Source organism: Empidonax traillii, unplaced genomic scaffold (genome assembly GCF_003031625.1).
Source record: "Empidonax traillii isolate 1590-97213 ecotype Southwest subspecies unplaced genomic scaffold, ASM303162v1 scaffold506:size517526, whole genome shotgun sequence".
Taxonomy (NCBI): Eukaryota; Metazoa; Chordata; class Aves; order Passeriformes; family Tyrannidae; genus Empidonax; species Empidonax traillii.
The window spans coordinates 285,125-305,060 of record NW_020955699.1 but is presented as its reverse complement, the minus strand read 5'-3'; the positions used below and the strand labels follow the sequence as shown (position 1 = coordinate 305,060).

General features: G+C 42.8%; 1 protein-coding gene across 4 annotated transcripts in view; it reads right to left on the bottom strand.

Annotated features, from left to right (window-relative positions):
• The window catches only part of LOC114063997 (F-box-like/WD repeat-containing protein TBL1XR1), a 104,773-nt gene extending 84,837 nt beyond the window's left edge, over positions 1-19,936 (bottom strand). For 3 of the 4 annotated variants that reach the window (XM_027896643.1, XM_027896646.1, XM_027896645.1), the window contains exon 1: positions 19,722-19,936. The gene's annotated coding sequence lies outside the window, so the exon portion shown is untranslated. Of the gene's footprint in view, positions 1-17,519; positions 17,591-19,721 lie in introns of all 4 variants that reach the window. The other variant, XM_027896644.1, reaches the window with a different exon arrangement.

The following is a 19,936-nucleotide window of genomic DNA, read 5'->3' as shown; positions in this document are numbered from 1 at the left end:
TACACCCACAGGTGTCCACAGAACATGAAAGCATATCCAGCCTGAAGTCAGAAAGTCACTTGAGTTTTTGGGTCTGTTTGGACAACATTCAAAATGTTACAATTTTTCCACCTCAAAATACACACTGCAAAAAATGTATCTTTTGGGAAAAAAAAAAGAAAAAAAAAGGTTCAAATTAGAAGGATTCAGGAATCAAAAAAAGTCTTGCCCTGCTCCTCCTGAGATGTTCCCAATTGATTTTTATTATAACATTTCCAAAAATAACCTTAAAGAAAATCATCATACTAACAGTAGGGTCAGAACATAGAAACTGGTGGATGCTCCACAGAGAATCTGGCTTGGCGTCAGACTTGGATAAAGCTGAATGTGTTCAGGGAGCCAGTTGTTCAACTGGAAATGGATGAAGAATGTGTTTTTATTGAGGAAAGTCAACACAAGAGGGGGATGGGACACTGCTGCCATCAGAACCAATTCTGCTCAGGTGATAAAGAGGAGTGGAAAACAGCACAGCATTATTTTATGGTTTTTTGCTAAACAAACAAAAAATCCTGAATACAAATTCGTGAGATGCAAGAGAAGTGCTGGTCAACAGAATAACTTGCAAATTTCAAGAGACAAATGCAGCAGATAAACATTGAGCAGTATAGACTGAGGATAAGACGTGAAACTGTCAAAGTTAGGTCCACCTAACAAAAAAACAAGCAAAAAACCACAAACAAATGAAAAAAACCCACAAACAAACAGTGATAAGAGCTCTATCAAACCACCTTGAAAAATGCCTGATGTAATTTCTAAAGTTCTTATCATTTCAACCAACTTCCTTATTAAAAGGAGAAATACTGGCACTATTTGTGGAACTACACTATGCGGCATTTGCACCTTATATTTTATCCTTGCTCCAATAGGTAAAACCAGTGATCCTGCAAGAACTTGGTCACACAGGGGACACAATTAACTTGTTTAGGTAGCCAGTGACCAATTTTGAGAGATTTCTGTCTACATTTTCCAGTGAAAGTAGTTTCAAAACATTCTTCAACATATGGGGATTTTCTTTGCTCATGTGTAACAGGCATTAAATTACTTTTGCTTTTGAATTTAAATCTAGACTATGACTGCTCCTTAGTAGCTTAGAACTGAACTACAGTGTTCTTTTCTCATTTTCAGAATTTTATTGAGATACATTCACTGTTAAAAAAAAAAAAACAAACAAAAGGCCACCAAAAAACCCAACTCCACTCTACAATATGCATTAACAATCTTTAAACGCCAAATCCTGCAGGTGTGTAAAGAGACAAAAACCTTCTAAAATTTGGGAATCCCCAATTGTTGTCCCAGCAGTGGGGAGTTCACTGTGTTCTAGGGACAACACTTGCTTTACAGATGCAGTTCTCACTTCCACCAGTTCAATACACACTCACTACCTTAAAAAAAAGTGTAATTAATGGCCTGGTGCAAGGAGTTCCATAGTCATATTTACTCTGTCCTGCCCTTTCAACAAGTATGAGGAGACAAAACCCTAAAAGACTGAACATTGCTATATTCAGCTACATACAGTTACACTGTCATGAAAATACATTCAAAAACTCTCCCATCATTCCATTGCCACTGCTCATTTTATCTGCCTTGCTTCTACCCCGGCTCCATTACTTTCCTTCCTAGCTCTGGGATTTATTAACTCGAGTAAATGTGATTTCAGTATTCCTACTACAGCAACGCTCAGCAGATGTCTCCCATCTCTATTTATACAACTCTAGAACTGGTAATAAACATGATTTTCCTATTGCCACACTACATTTTTAAATGAGACATCATTCCTCCTCTCTGTTTACCAAGAATTACGTTGGCCACAACCGAGTCCTTATCCCACATTATTACACCACGTCGCAGGAGCCTGGAAGGCTGAGTGGAAACTCGTCGCTACATACGAAGGAACGTTTTAATGGCCAAGGACTGGAGCTCCTCCTCCTCCTCCCCGCGCCTGCGGACAGCACGGACACTCAGAGGCTGGCAGGAAGGTATCCGAGGGGAGGGAGATGGCACCAGGCGTAAGGCACTCGGACTTCAGAGCTTATTTCCACCCACATCCCAACCCCAGTGACTTTCACAGGGCTGTGCCAAAGACATTTGTCCAAGACCAAGTGTGTGGCTCCTACAGTGACGTCAGATGCCTGGGCAGTCAGCCAACTTCCTATGGAAGTGGTTTCAATATTGCTGAAGTTCAATCTAATTGTATTTATCATATAATTACTTATGTAAGGAGCCAGCAGCTTGTATAGGTAACCTGTATTTTTGAATCTAATAAAATAAAATATGTTTTGAAAATACCAAGAAAGAGATAGATTGAGCTAAATAGAAATCATATTAAAGTTTCATGCCTTCCTCTAAAGCCAATTACTCCAGAAAGGAACAGATGTTAGCCAAGACAAATTCCATCCGTGCTCAACTGGGACTTGGAAAGCCTGATGCAAAGTAGAATATTTTCTCACCTGCAGATTTACAATTGCTCCATACCCATACTTATACCCTAACTGTAAAGTCTTGCCCCTTCTACTCATACTTCTTAACAAGTTCTCACTGCCCCAAGGCTTTGCACCAATTTTTTTTCATTTATTCCCTTCGCGACCTTTCTGTAACCCACAAAAAACTCCACCCAGCCAACCAACCAACCAATTTGAAGGCAGTGGTGCCACAGGTACCGAAGCGACAGACAGAGCTAAGAAGCTGGTGAAGCTCCTACCAAGCCAAAGCAGCGCACTGAATTTATGCCTTCATGTAATCAGGGCTCAAAAGAGAAGAGCGAGAAACACAATTAATACCTCTGCTCCCCCTCCCAGGAAATACGCATTCACAACACCCCAGTTCTTATTTCAGGTTCTGGCAGAGCATTTCCAAGTTCTCTGCTGTCCTTTCTGATCACCCCTCTCTCCTACATAACAGCTCGGAAGTTCAGTGACAAACACCAACAGAAGGACAGCAGGAAAGGCCCTGTCCTTCAGGGTTCACCGTGTGTGTGAAGGACTGTACTAGCCAGGAACACTGCAATCTCTCAACTTTCACATGGAAAATCCCAGTTTGTTACCATTACCCTCTCTAAAAACATAAATAAAGCAGACAAAATAATATAAAAAAAAAAAAAACTACACACACAAAACCAAATTTTTCCCTCTGCAGCACTTCTTTGCACAGGACGTATTTACACCACTGTTAATCACCCATCACTGCAAAGTACATTGTGCAACAAAGTGAAAATATTCTCAAATTCTAGAGAATAACATTCATTAAAAATGTTTTGTCATAACTTGCTAGGTATGTCTCAAATATTGGATGGACAGTAATGCATTTTGTTTCAAAGATTACTCTGCTATCTTTACCCTTTTGCTTGCATACCAAATAATACTATTTTGTCACTTAAGGCTTATTAATAATATTACACACAACCTCTCCACAGTAAGTGGTTCACTCGCCTAAACAGCCTATTATATTAGAAATGCAAAATATCGGATTTATGTTTTACGGAACAGCCCCACCAGCATTTAAAAAAAAAAAAAAAACAACCAACAAAAGAAACCCAAAACAAAACCAAAAATATCCCTTGCTGACACAAAGGTCACAACTTTGCCAAACTTCAAGCACATGATGTCAAACAGGAAATAAAGCTTTTCAAGAAAAATTTTTAACAGGTAAAAAAAACAACTGACTCGTTTTTCTTGTTGCTGTTATCGCAACAGCTGAGCTATTCCAGCCAGTCTGGCAAGAAAAGGGAGTCTACTCAATACCAGCCTTATCGTGAAGTGTTTTGGCCTACTTATAAAAAAATAAATGTGATCCAATTTCCCAAGCTTGGTTGTTTTTACAAAGCTTTACCCCCCCCGCAACCACATTTCCATTTCCACTGGGATCATAACCAGAAGTGATCACGTAAACAAGTGAGTTTCTGTACAGGCCATGACCCCACTTGCAGCTTCCTTGTCCATCCCAAACCACCACCTCTGTGACGGGGGCACAGGGATGGACATCCCTACACGCAGGAACAAAAGGCATTTTCAAGTTTTGTCAGTGACTGCCAAGATCAGGCCCAAAACAAAGCCCCCAGAAAAAAGCAAAACCCCCCCCAAAAAAGCAGCAATCAAGATCTACGATTCCCGACGGGTTTTTGCCCATGGAAAACACAAGCTGTGACAAGCCTTATTTTGGAAAATTCTTAACACAAATCGCCACCTCTGCTTGAGCTCATATTTATTATTGCAGTTATATGATGTTGCCAGTGCTTGTGTGCAGAGCAGCTCACACATATATTTATTGTCTGACTCCTCTGGTAAAATAGTGTAAGTAATCTCTATATAGTGAAACCATCTTTTCTAATAAGTATCAACAAATAGGGCTGCAGAGGATTCCACGGCACAAAAATAGGATAGCAGATGAAAATACAGCTCTTTTAAAACACTTCTTGGCTAAACAGGAAGCTAAGAAAAACAGGCCACGAACACAGCCCACAAATGCTGAACCACCTCACAACAGGCACACAAAAGACGCTTCACAAACAAACACAGAACAGCAAGCATTTCAAAAACTGTCCAGCTCGGTTTATAATTGATTTTGTTAAGCCACATTCTGCTTTTGACTTTGAATATTTTGGGGCCAGTTACACGGGAAGGGGGGGAAGAGGGGAGGGGGAAGGGGAGAAAAAAGGCATTTCTAGCAATTTATAACCACACAGACACACTCTTCTTAAGAGCAGGCCCAAGGCTGTGTGCACACATCTAACTCTGCTTTCTCCACACATACATTATGCAATGCAATGTGATAAATATGTAACCATGGAGGCACACACTGTATTGCAAACAGGACACAGAGCTCCTCAGTGACCCAGGAGAAGGCAGGCTACACCATGTTCTAACTGTGATTCCCTCCCCCCATTTCTTTCTCCTAATGGTCCAACACTTATTCTGCAGCCTCTTTATACCATCTCCTCTCTGAGGTATGTAAATAATTTAGTCAACAGCAATGCATTATGCAATTTATTTTCAGCCAACAGCACAGCCCTCGTTAGGTGCAATTCACGGGAAGAAGCAGTTAATTATGGTAATTCATCAGAAGACCTAGGTGAGCAATTTCACTGTTATTCTGCTATCCTACTTAATATGCATATGCTGTATAAGAGCAGTTAAAAGGCAACTTTCAAGGCTGATATCCCAAACCCTGATTCCATAACAAGCTCTGAACCTGGGCTTTAAGGCAGAGCTACAGTAAACACGGCTTCTGGGAGGCAAGGGAGTCGATTTACACAAAACAAATTGCAAGCTCAGGGTTTAAGGTAGTCTGGTGAATAGACCTCTACAAGATCCTAGGAATAATTCTATGCTATTGTATTGCACTATTTGTGGAATGGTATGTGATCATATAATTAGAGATCATATAGTACATTCACACAAAGAATACTTTAGGGTTTGCCGAGGAGGGGGGAGGGGAGCTCTTTTAAAAAAGAAAATTACATTATCTGGAAATTCAGAGCTAATCTCAACAACTCAGAAATGCTACCACAGAGCTTTTCCTTCACAAACTTTAGAAAAATACACTTCGGGTCTGACTTCTGCCTGAGGAAGAAAGAGTTCCAAACAAAGCCAGTTGAGGTTTTGAGTCACTAAGATGTTAAAAGCCTAAATGAGGAAAAAAAACCTGAAATACGTGCAAATATTTTTAAAAAATAATAATTTTTTAAATGCAGCTGTATGACAGGGGGGCAAAGACGGCATTAGGTTCAGAAGCAACACTAAGAGAAGTGCTCTGGACAGGTGCAGGAAAAATGCCATCGGTTTGGTAGCTCAGTCATAGAAGAGCAGGGAATGAAGGGCAGGTCCCAGCTGGGCACAGGAGGGTGGAACTTCCCTGGAGAAGGGCTGTGCTCAAGCACAGAATGGTTAACCCTTCTGTCTGGGGGAAAGCTCCAGTCTCTTCCCCTGCTGACCCCCAACAGAGACCATCCAGACTGTCCCGTGGGGTGACACCCTGACCCAGCACCTCAGCACAAGCCTTTGAGCAGCCTTGAGAGAAGAGTCCTTGATTCCGGGGCTCCTCTTGGCTGCACCTCGTCTCCACCCTCCTGTAGCCTGTCTGCAGGCCTCAGAAACCGATTGCTAAATGGCCCAGCTTGCGTAACTTCGAAGAGCACACAGCTACTGGAGGGCAGCCTGCTGCCAAATCCCTGCCCTCCCCAGGGAAGCACACTAAATCCTGCAAAAATCACTGAAGCTCCACTCGCTCTGGAGAGCGGGCACCCAACTCAAGGCAGGTTTGCATGTGCAGTGCTGGTCTTCAGCCACAAACCAGGCCTAGAAACCTGCAAACCCCCCCCCAATTAAAAGATTAAAGTCATAAAAACTTGAGATAGTCACTGCTGTAACGATGGAAGGCACAGGGTTTTACATGAGCATCTTGAAGGTCTCAGTGGAGAACAGGTCCAAGATGCACGTGCACATCCAGCTTTAATTTTAACCCCACACACTTTGATACAGCCACAGGACTAAACCATTAGTGGCCTCTGTTTTGTTTATGACTGACTACATATGCTAGGATGTGCTTTGCCAAAACTCATAGTTAAAACAAAAACCAGCGTTCAAACAGCACAAAACTTCATAAACCAAATAAACAACGCACTGTAAATATTAAAGACTTCCAAGCAAAGGCCACTTCCGTAAATTCCAACATTTTAACTGGTAACAAAACATTTCAGACTCTGAGACAAATGACTGGCTAAAAAACGCTACCCCATCGTCACCATTATTTCCAACAGCTCATTTTCCTGTTCTCCTGAAACACGCATGGCACTCAAATTATAACTGAGCAAATGTGCTGATCCCTTGCTATTTAAAACAAAACAAAAAAAAAAATGGAAACGTTAAATTTAAATCTTTTTGCTTAACTCAGGACTAGAAAACTGTCAGCCCTGAAAATTAGTTTCACAGAGCCTTAATGCATCTGAAAATGGCTTATTTGCTACACATGACAAGCAAATTCCGAAATAAAGGGAAACCCTTTCCCTTAACATGCGCACTAATATTTTTCTTTCCTGAAGGTTGGATCATTTCCAGAGAACCTGAATTGACTTCCATGGTGTGATAATATATTTCTTACAAAGAACACATAAACTGCCTCAGAACACGAGAAAACGGTTCAACTAAGAAAGGGTTTCAATCAGCTCTTCTAAATATACACAAGGATCACACTTAAAAGTGATAATTTTTAAACAATTAGGGCTTGACTACACCAACAGCTATATCTGCTGATATATAGATATATATTACACTAAAGAGGAATTAAACACTTTCTTTCTGGAGTCATTCCAAACAAAAATGTGAACATACTGTAAATTCCCACTTTTAACTTCAAGCCATGCTGCCAGCAAGTGTAAATACATTTTTGTAAAGTTTAAGGGATTTATTAAAGTGCTGGCAGGACTTTCTTTTCAAATTAACCAGAGGATACTTCTCAGAGCAGAGAATGGTGAAAATAAGAAAAGTCACATAATCATACAAAATTATGATTTACAATAGGAAAATCCAAACTTTATACATAATACTAAGTACTATTCCCAAACTTAAAGAGATTCCCCCAAAATTAAAACTCTCCCAAAAATTTCATTTCCCAGCAGGTGAAAAATAGCCAAACAACAACAGGGAGTAGGTGCTAATCAGTGTCACAAGCACAGCTGTGACAGGCAGGACCGAGGCGGGGCGTGTTTTAGGATACACCAGTACTGATGCTCACCTGAAAGTAATGTCCTTAGACAAGGAAAACACTACTCCAGGCTCCCAGTAAAGGGCATAAAAAAAAAAAAAACTTTTATACAAGCTTGTACATTTGTTTAACTTACAAACAAGGGTCATTTAGGAAGTCATAAAAAAAGACTCGCCCAAATGGAATCGTAAGCACGTGACAAAGACCATGTCACCGTGTCACCATTTATTTTTATTTTATACATGGACGAACCCAAGCAGCCAGACGGTTTGAGTCATGAGATCCCTGCTGGCTGGTGTCAGACTGGCTGAGCTATCAGCCACCCCACTGCGGCCTGGGAAGATTCTGTCTGATAGCAAAGCTGAGATAAGAAGTTCATGGCCCACCCTCACCTAAGTTAAGACACGTTCACACCTCTGTTAAGCTAAAGTTTACCACCACCTTTGCAGTAATAACCCGGCAGTTTGTGGGGTCACGCTGCAAACTGGTTCAGCAGAACTACCTGGATTTTAATACACACATCCCGCTCCCGAAATAGCTGTTGGCTTTAACACATCCTTCCAGAGATGATGTTTCTTAGGAGCAATAAGCCACTTCATCAGCACAGCAGAGGAGTCAATAGAAACTTTTTTGCATCTTTTTGCTCCGTCAAGAACAGGGTCAGCTTAAGGGTCCCATTACCTCCCTTCCCACCCCCACTGCTGAGTCAAGCGGCTGCTGGAGTAGCTGTGCTCCAAAACCCATTCCTCACGTGGTTCCACCACGAAAATTCTGCCTTTTCTCATCCCCAAAGAGCTGCCAGGGTCCAGAAAAAGCACAGGCGCCTTAAGACTTCATAGAAGGTGGCATTCCCACGTTACTAAGGACACAAATACGCCCAACTTTACGAAGCAAGTGGCTTGATTTCAACATGTACTGGCGCTATCGGAAAATATTTCCAATGTGAAGAATCATGTTTTGTCTAACATAGGACAAAACTAAAAGACACACACAAAAACAATGAGCGGAGCACTTGCCTGAACTGAAAACTCCAAAGAAGCAGAGGATGAAAAATGAAACAAAAGCCACTTTACACGGCCATGCAGCCTTTCACCAGAAAGTCTCAGGGCACTGAACTGGTCTGAAAATGCTCCTATTAAGAATTAAATCACTGGTGCATGGGTAAATTTGTTAATCCATTTGCTAAGGTCACACAGTGGCAGAAATAGCAGATAATCCTGACACCAGCTTTCTGTCCTAATCATTATGCGGACAGAAAATCTTCAGTGATGCAAACTAAAGTAAACATAGTTATCTGTTACATACACATATATTAGGTCAACTCAGAAAAGCAAAATTTTGGGTGTGGGGACTGGAGGTGTGTCCTTGGGAATCCACCACAAAGCTAGAGAGGCCTCTGAAAATGCAGCAAAATACTTCACAACCAGAAAACAATTCCATAATTGCCTCTATCAAGCTATGACAATTTCTACCAGACTGAAAGATTCTATCACCTTTCGTGCCATTACATATGAAAGCATCTTGCTAATACCCGCTATGGAACAATTACAATTCAAGACCATTTTGGTGAATGCTCTTGTTTAGGTATAAAACACACCACAAGCACCAGTTTCCAAAGAGGAAAAAGCAAGACTACGAGCTGACAAAAAGAGGAAAAAACAACCCTCAACTTTTTCTACAAATTAAAAATACTGGACCAGGTAGTGAGCTACACTGGCATTATTAAGATGTCCTAAACACAACAGCATAATAAAAAAATCACTGTAGGCAGGGAAGACTAATCTTTCTGCTCTTCCTTAAGGGAAACTCACAGCAATTTCAATGGAATTCTCCCCCAGATCCGGCTGGATGACTACATCCACAGCCTCCACGTGCCAAGTCTGCTCCTGCAGCCAGCCTCTATTGCATCCATCTTAGTTACACTACACATATCCTGATTACAGGGATTTATACATGGCAAGAGTAATTTAGAGGTGATCCACAAAACTGTGACCTCAGTAGAGATGAGGTTCACTATTATCGTCTCGAGTGTCAACAGCTTTGAGGTAAAGGACTTGCACCTGAAAGACTTCCAAGTAAAAATCTTTTCCTGACTTTTGAGAAAGAACATCTTGCACTCCCCCTGTCCCAAGCACATCCGCGCTTCAGAGCCAGAATACAAGCCTGCTATCCATAGGTTTCGCTGGACAACAAGGTAGGAGAGAATTTATGACGCATTAATCACTTGAGCTTATTTTCTTAGGTTCAGGACAACAAGACACCAAATAAAAAAAAAAAAAGCTGCTTAGATACCAAGCAAGGGATTAGTTTGTATATTTCAGCAGTTTCTAGCTGTGAAGTCTTTAAAGACAGCCTTTCAACTCCAAAGTCACAGTCGAACACACTCATCCGTGCCGGGCAGGACAGAGGCGCCTGTGCGCACGTCCCAGCTCGCAGCCTCAAAGCGGTGTTTGTTCACCCAGAACAATGGGGCATGTGACTTGTCAACACTACCCACAACAAAAACAATAAGATAAGGCTGCCACTGATTTCAGGATGACTGACTTTGGTTTTTTTTGCTGATTTTAAGTCACAACATCAATAAAATGCTTATTGCATAAAACCCCCTATTTTGAAGAGCCCAAAGCCAACCTCACCTTGCGCTGAGGTTTTCGCTCAGGACTTCCTCAGCTTTTCGTGTCCGCACTAAACGCTCACACCAACTCCCTCCAAAGCCTCCCTCTGACTTCATCAAGAGTTGGATCAATGCTCTGTGCCTAAAGCCAAGATTATTTTTATCAAATAAAGCACTGCCAAAATTTGTCCTCTCTGTTTCCTGTGTGCCTGTCCCAGCCACCCATCTGCCCACAGGCAGAGCCCTCGCTCACCTCCGCTCGCTGCCAACCCTCAAAATGAGACTTCCTCAGCAGCCTGGGTGCACCATCCAAACCCTTCCAACCCCTCTGGTTCAAGAGGGCTATCTGGGATCAAGCCCTACAGATAAGCTTAACTAATGCTAGGAGAAACGGGAAGAAAGCAGAGAAAACCCAGAGAACAGAAACAAAAAGTCACCAATTTACTTTAGAGGTCTGTCAAGAGAACAGATGGGGAGAGCGCAAAAGAAAAGTCCAAAATAACAAAAAGGAGGGAGTCCGGGGGAAAAAAAAAAACACAAAACAAAAAAACAAGTGGGGAAAGATTAGAAAACTCAAAGCTTCAGGAAGGGGTAAAAATAAAGTGATGCAAACTGTCAGGATGGACACAAAACACTCCGGTACACAACATTAATCTGCCATATTCACACTACATCATGGACAAGGAAGCAGAGCCAAGCAGAGGAGAGAGCATAGACACCCTGACCATTGGAAGGGTAAATTTCAGAAAGAAAAAAAGCAGTACAGTCTTGCACCACTTGTCTTTTATTATGAAGGGGGAAGTTTGGGGGGTTATTTTAATCACACAGAACAGCAGTAGGCCCAACAGTACCAGATTAACAAATAAACCTAGGCAGCAAGAGGCACAAGGAAGTGCATCTCAGTTCCAGATTTACAGCACTTACAGTAACATTAACGTAAATGAAATCTGACTAACCTGATCTCTGAACGTGTGTTTTTAAAACCAGCACATTTCTTTCCTTTCACCTTGAAAAAACCCCGTTCCGCAAGCAGGTAGTTACAAACCACAGCTGGGAAAGTAGGAGGCACATCGAGCAGCCAAATAAGACTTCACATATTCTAACACCACCAGTGGAGCTTTCTGGAGCTCTGCAGCAACGTCCAACGTACACAAGCCTTGCTGCTGGCACAACAGAGAACCTCAGCCTACGTAAGGGACGTGCCCTTAGCTGGAGTCTGACACTGCATTTCGCATACCCTCCGAGCCTCGTGTGTGAAGTCATCCATAGCATCAAAAAGCGAGTCAAAACACATCGAATGTGTTTTCCCTGGCTACCTCTGGAAGTTTCCATCCCTTTATCTTTCATATTTATTTTTTTTTTTTTAATTCCTCTTAGCAGTTCTGTCAGTAAACACAGGGTCTCTAAAAGTGGAGTTTTGTGCCCCAGTACACACAGGCAGCCACTGTCTCTCCAACATGGGATCCCCAGCTGTGTCCCAGGCACTGGGACAACGAGAGGAGACTGACAGGAATATTGAGTTTAGTGCTTTCACAGCCAGCCCCCAGAACCACACAGAGAGCACAGGGTTAATTTCTAAGGCAAAAGCAATGCCCACTTATTTTACTGGACAATAATACCCCTGGGAGTGCTGCGGTGCCCAGGTACCCTAACGGGATGACCCAAGGATCAGGGGGGTGTTTTGTTTTAATGGAACAGACTCTTAGAACTTAACTACTAATGTATTTACTGTGTGTTAAATGTACTGTAAGAAAGAACCTTACAAAGGGCCTTGATGAACTAGGAATAACTCATCCATATCAAAATAACCTTGCACGGGTAGACAGCAGAAGACCCAACTAATGTGGACTTTGCCAACAGTAAGATAAAACACATTGATAATCCTAGGCCCTTCACAATCTGCCCTGGAAGACAGTCACAGTAATACAAAGCAAGTTTCTCAAAATTCAAATTGTGGCTAATATTTACTATAATGGTAAAAGCTGTTAAAAAAAAAAAAAAAAAAAAGTTGGTTTCTATTAATCAGCTACATTAAGATATCCGTTCCTGCTATCAGATCAAGCTCACCAAAACTGCCTACTAGGCTGTTTCATTGTATTTTTGTTCAAGTTTTATTGCAACTCAACATACTGAAGTCTCTTATTCCTGACTTTTTTTCATCTTACACAGTGCTAGATACTTACAGTCTAAACAAGACACCAGATTGAGAAATTTAGTTGTGCATTTGAAATAAAGTGAAAAAGCAGGTCCCAGGTCTGAATCAGCAAAATATTCATGATGTTCAGCAAGTATGGACCCTGCTGCTCTAAACCCCAGATCCACTGCATTAGCCATTTCTAGCACAACTTCTTTGATGTCATCATTAATAGATAGTTTGGCAACACTGGTCCCTCATTTTCTTCCATCCACATCTGTGCTAACGTTGCTTTAAAAGCATTACATCTGAACAAACGTAACCCCAAAGGAAATACGTTACAGATTCACAACCATCATCATGGCAAAAATCTGTACTTTTACAAAGCACTTCCTAATTAAAACTTATCTCCAAGAGTATTTACTTAGGAATGCATGTCTGAGTTAAGATCCAGGCAAAAATTTCTGCACTAGAATGTGAACATCCATACAAAAATTAGTGGTGATTCACTCTTTAACAGTTGTCTTCCCTTTACAGCACACCGCAGACTGAAGGACACGCTGCCAAACTGAGAGCACCAATACTTCCTTTAACCTAATATAGGACAAATAAATACACTTCAACAGCTTCTAAATCTTGCACGTCCTACTTTTTTGACCCAGATCTCTTGTTGTTTCCCCCATAGGTCTATGCAATATCAAAACTATTTTTTCCCCCACAAATTTAGACATAACCTAAAAGAGGAAAAGTTCTCATGATTTCTTTGAGCTAGAGAGACCAGGAAGCAGGGGGGAGGGCCAACAGACTCACTCATGTCTGTTAAGATCAATTGGTATTTCAAGGTAAGATTTTCAGCCACATTTAACACTCTCCCAAGTGCTCAAATTAATGGCAAAAATGCTCATTTGTCCAAGAGGACTCTAAGTTACACCGGTATCAATAATAAATGAAAAATAATTTAATCTTTTTATTACTATTTTTACAAAGCAAAAAAAGTATTTTCAGAAGTCCTGCTGACACTCGAGTGTGAATCAGTCTGTCCAAAAACCACAAAAGAGCTACGAAACTTATTATTCCTCTCCTCGGTCAGCCCAGGCAACTTCTTCCAGGAAATCAAACTGCTTCTTCTTGGCCTGGTACTTTTAGGGAACCATCAGGGGACTGAAATGCACCTCGTGTGTGCTCGCCACGCAGCAAACTCCCCGCTCAGTCTGCCAGCAATAGGTCGCCCATGTGAAGAGCCTGAACTTAACACTGTTAATGTCAAATAGATGCAACTTTTAGGACTGCTTCTATTTAGGGCTCTAGACCTTGACAATTTCTGTGGTTTTGGCACCGGGCACAGAATTTAGCACTACATTTTCACAAACACTAAATATTTGACCCTTAACTCGCAACCTTGGAAAAATGCTCCAGGACTAGGCTGCAGGGAGATCTCTTCTGCGCGCTCTCTGGTCTCCACCAGCAGGCACGTAGCTGTGTACAGAGCAGGAAAGTTTCCACAGGCGCTTTCACAGTCCCAATTCATAAAAATCTACCATCGGCCTGACGTCAGTGGGGCTCGGAGGGAGCTCTGCGTGCAGCTGGGGAAGTGACTGAATCACTCCCCAAACCCACAACGGGTTAAAAGGAGCACCAGCATTAGCTGCAGGGACAGCTGCTTGTCTGCCTCGCCAGGCTGGCAAAACTGGGGGAAGGGAAGGCCTACTACTGACACCACACCAGCTAAAACTTCCAATAATGCACCTCCAGCAATCTGAAATGACACTCGGCGTGTCTGCATATGGCACACGGTTGTAGGGAGTGTGTCTGTAGTACACTGACATTGAACAGAGATTGAACTGAGCCTCAGATCATAAAAGAAACAAAAATCCCCCCACACAACTGTTTTTTCCTCTGGATGATTCTGATTTTTTTTACTGCTAGACATTACTAGTAAACAAGATTGCTCCTTTGCAACATGGAGACTTCAGAATTACAACAATAAACACAAGTCAGAGTACACAACATAGACTTTTACTAATACTGCTCCCAGGAACAAGAACTACACCCTCATGGGAGTTTGCAAAAGCCAGCAAACCACACACAAGAGTTGATTTTTAGAAATGCTAAGCACACACAGAGACTGCCAACTTCACATGCAACCGCGGGGACTCAGCATCTCAGAAAATAAGACTATTAATATCTTACTTTACAGATGCCAGTTTATACTCTTCGGAGGAGTCATGTTTGCACCAAGCAGGACTGCAGCACAAATCCAGGGGACTGATCCCCACTCCCACTGCACTCTGGAGCGCTCAGCTCCTGGGGCTCAGCAGGGCACACAGAGCACCGTGAAGGGCCACAGGCAGGCGCTGAACCACGAAACCAGGTTGACACCCAACCTGCTTGCATTACTCATCCTGAAAAAATGATGTGTTGGCCTGATAGCACACCCAAGGATGTTGCTTCTGGTATTCAAACTGACACACTGAGAAGGACCTCAGTATCTCCACGTAGCACTGAGTTAGGCCACGTACATGTACATTCAAAGACCAAAAAGGGACTCTTTGAAAGATGTCACACCCATTGGCCAAGGCAATTCCGTAACACTCCTCCTCATCGCTTTGGAGCTTCTTTCAGTAGGTTTTTCAGAGAGCTACACCAATTCTCCAAACCTTTTGATAACTATTTCTACGGGTAAGGAAGTACATTCAAAAGTCTTCCCTGCAATCAGCCCATCCAAGGAAGAAAGCGAGCAAAGGTGGAGGTGCAGCACGAGCACGTCACTCCTTGGCTAGCCAAGACAGCAAGATCCTACACACCTGACCAGTATCCCTGCAGTTAAATAACCTCCAGCTTGGAATGACCACCTATTTCTTATCAAGGAATCTTTTTTTTTTTTTTAGGCTCCTTAATGATGAGAAAAGGAAAGTCCAAAGGATGTCACAGAAAGTTACGTGGTAAAGTATTAAAGATCACAGTTTCAGAGTGTAAGCCGAGTTATGACTCTGTAGATCCTTCAGAACCAAAGGAAAACTCAATGTAAGCTCAAACAAGGCCACTGAGACTCCAGAGCATTTTATATCAACAAGTTCAGCTTTGTTTTCATTACAAGAAGGAAGAAAAGGGCCTTCACATCCTGGATTTGACACCACAAGATGAAACCCTAAGGAGGAGAAGTTGTTCACAGTTTTCATACAAACTGGCAGTGTGATTTCCAGACCAGACTTCTGAACCTTTTCACTCACGCAATCAACCCTCCAAAAGTGACAGCTACGCTGCCTCGTCTTCACTGCCTCTTACCTCCAGTTAGCTAATTCAATTTTGCAAAATTAAAAGAAAGCCAATATATTTCCCTACAATTTCATATCAAAAAGCATTTCTTATTCCTCATTTCATTGTCATACTTTATCTCCGAGGAAGCCAATTATGAGATGAATAAAGCACTCTCCATCTACTCTGCTCGGGATCACTGGATGAACCTTTTCCTAGTAAAGTCACTCTTGTTATTAAGTGACTTTATAGAAATTAAGACCATCTGACTTCATACTGAAACACTTAAAAAAACTGCAGGTATTTGGGAATGGGTTAGCCAAAGCAGTCGCAGGAACATAGAAATCGCTTCTTCATCACCTGTTAATTTGAAGCTACTCCATTAATGCTGCAATGCAACTCAGAAACACTGAAAAGAGCTGTCAATCATAGTTCCTAATGGGAAACTACTGACACCTGTTCACCTAACACAAACACTTAAATTTGTATTTAAAAATGAGCACGCAATGAGTATATTCTCACAGCAGTTACTTTTTGTAGGAGCCAAACATGCATAATTACAGTGTGCACGCACACACACTTTCACTTCTCTCCCAACCTGCAGCTACTTGCATGAGCTGATGTTTAGGGCATTAAATACAGTCATTATTACACCCTAAACTCTATGTGCACACATGCCCAAACACACATACATGGAGGATGGTCAGCACCCAGAATGGTATCACACCACTCCATATAAACACAAACTAGACTGTGAATGAGTCACACTTCGGTACATTTCAGTATCACAATATTGCAGTACTGACACAGCAATTGCCCTCCTCTCCCAAGCAGAGACCAGACCACTTCATGACCTCCCCATCCTGGTTCAGAAGGGGAAAAGCTGGCAGGAGTTTTGTGTCTGCCTCTTCTCCGCTTGCCAGCACAGTGTCCTCACCAGCAAGGTGTCAGAATTCACACAGGCACCACAACCCCCAGTGGCTGTGGACTGGGGGGATGGAAGAGACAGGCAAAGCAAGCAAAAACTGGGGGGAGGTGGGAGAGGGTTGGCTACTGCTTAGGACTCCCCATGCGCAGTGGAACAGGATTACTGATGAAAAGGCGTCAACCATGTCACTACCTCAGCCTTCTCCAAAACCCCTAACAGCCCTGAGATACCAAAGCAGCACCAGTGTAATGAAAGATTCACATCCTATTGCCCACCACTAACACAAAACACACCCAACTTCTGGGAGCAACTCCACAGACAGCTGTGGAGCTTATTCGGCCGAACGAGACCACTGATGTTCACAAAGTTGTGTGTTTTACAGGACTTCCTGACATCTGCACGATTACATCCTTGTAGGATGTGGGTCTTTACTGCCACTACAAAACTTCTAACACCAAACACATTCTGACTCAAATGTGAAGTCCACATCCAATTAAATTCCAGACCAAAATCAAGTTAGGTAAAATAACTCAGTTTGCCTTACATCATTCAGGTCTGTTCTTCCTAACTAAAGACTATTATCTGAAAACAACATTAATCAGCAATTTTGACCATTTCCCCTAATCCATCCAGAGCCTCTTTATGCTTAGGGCTGTAGCACTTTTTAGCATCAAACTCTTTCATGATGGGAAAATGACTCTCAAGTATTGCTGTTGAGTACTTAGTGCTTATACCCTGCCTTACAACTTCAAAGCATTACACAAACATCAATAATTACCATATATAGAGTAAAACTGAAAAAAGCATTCATATTTAAAAAAAAAAAAATTCACAGGAAGAACAATCTTAACTACCTGTTTGAAGAGGGAAAAAAAGCTTAAGCAACACAATCTCCTGTAATTATTGCGTCCTTCACACGTTATGGCTGTGCGTATTCAAACAAACAAAAATAAATAAATAAACTCTTGCACAATCCTAAACATAAAACTGTAAAGCCCAACAGCCAAACCCCAACTCCTTTCATACATTTAAATTACATTTCCTTCCCCTTTTCTCATGGAGTGAGAAACAAGTGTTTTCCAGGTGTTCCCAATAACACTTTGGGAGGCAGGCCATCAAGTTCCCAAAGCACAGCACCAGAAGACACAGTTCTCATGGAGACAAATCCACCTTCCCCTAAGAAAACTTAAGGCAACAACAACGCACAGGCTGCGGTGACCTTAGGCAAATAATACAGTGTGTTGCTGTTCCATTAGACCTTAGCCAAAAGCGAAACACTACAAGAAACCACAGAAAGCTCCTTATGATCCTTTACAGGACACCACCTGTGCCCTAAGCACCATTACCAGCATGGACCCCTTTTTTCTATGAATAAGGGGAAAAAAAAACCTTCCCATGCTCATCCACAAACACGTGCCCACTTGTTTAAATTTAGGGGCACACACAAGACTTTGGAGGTTTGGTCCTCATTTGAAATACATTCCAAAAAGCCTGTTAACACATGTGTCCAAAGGAAGGCCCAAGCCCAGAATGAGCCTCACACAGACCAGCCTTCAGGCCGCTCAGAGCAAGAAAAGGGCCCCAAACTGCCCTAAAAGCTCAGGCACAACTCAAACTCCAAACTTCAGTTTTGCAAAACACAGTGCCTGCTCCGCCAAAGGGGCACAACTCACAAAACCCAAAGAGCAGAGACCACCAACACCAAAGAACCTCATTTAATACGCTCAACATGCTCAGACATTTATTTTAGTACCACAGGACAGCAGAGCAAGTCAGACAAGCCCAGAATACTCCTTTTTTTTTTTTTTTTTCCACGCAACAAAGACTTGGTTCTCCTGATCATGCCTCCCATGCCTTAACAATAAGGAATATGTTTTGTCATCCCCTCCCCCATAAATCAGTTAGGAATTTGATTTACACAGACAGGAAAACGAGGAAGTTGAGCACACTGGAGAGTAGTAAAAACTTCACCAGCAAACTTCACTTTCCTACACAGCGACCTACAAACCAAACTTTCCTCCAGACTCACGTGTCATCTGCAGCAACCAGCCCCTGCCATAAAGCACAGACAAAGTTTTGCTGTTCTGGGGATAAAGACAGGCGAGGGGAGACTTTTATTCTGTCAAGCTGCCTTAAAAGGAAATTCGGTGATGAAAGATTAAATTCACCTGGAGCAACACGATAAATTTTAACCCTTTCGAGGGTACAACAATAATGAACCACGTATTACAGGGCTTGTATATCCTCCACCAAGAAAATGCACACATTGCATCAACGTGTGAGCCCGTCTAATTGATGCAACGCACAATTTACACCAGGGTTTCAGACAGGGATAAGCCCTGGAACAGAGAGACGCTGTGAAGTAGGGGGAAAAAGCCTATTTTATGCCCCAAACTGGGCCCGTTCGCTGCCACCGCGGGGTATTCCATGTTCCGCCCAGAACTTCACAGGAAAACTGATCAATAACTTGGCTCGGGGCGGGGGGAGAAACATCGGGAATGGCCCGGGGGGGATGGGGGGAGGGGTGTGTTTCCCCTCCCAAGGAATGGCCGGGTCGGGATGGGGGAGAACTCCGAGCAGTGGGGGAGGGGCAGGGCCTCCCCTCCCCCCCATAAGTAAATATGCGGGAAGGGGGGGGAGGGGAAGCCGCTCTTCCACACAAATCAGGCTAAAAATAGGCCTCTCGCCATGGCTCCCGTGTGCCATTCCCTGCCGAGTCCGGTGTCCCCCCCCATCCACCCCATCCCCCAGCTCCGTTAAACCCTTTTTTCTTAAAGAAAAAAAAAAAAATTAAGGGGGAAAAAAAAAAAAACCGAAGGCGGGTGGGGGAGGGGAAGCCAGCAGCGCGGAGTGGGGGAGGGGAAGGGAGGTAAATACATATATATTATACACACAAATACGCGTATATATGCACATATTAATCAAAAACGGGGGGTCACAGGAGCGTCCTGGTCCCATCCCCCTCCCGCCTCCACCGGCACAAACAGGGCGGCCGCCCCCCATCCCCATCCCCGGCCCCCTCCCACCCCCGGGGCTCGGAGCCCCCCGGTCCTTACCTTGCGAGCGGCTGCTCCCCCCTTTCCCAGGGAATGGAGGCACGAGGAATTCACCCTGGATTGTCTCTCCTCCTCCCGTGTGTTTTATACCGCCGCGTGTATATTATACGCGCACATCCCTCTCTGTGTGTGTGTGTGTCTGTGTGTGTGTATACACGCGTATGGGTATCGATAATATATATATATAAATATCTATATATATGTATTTTTAAGGT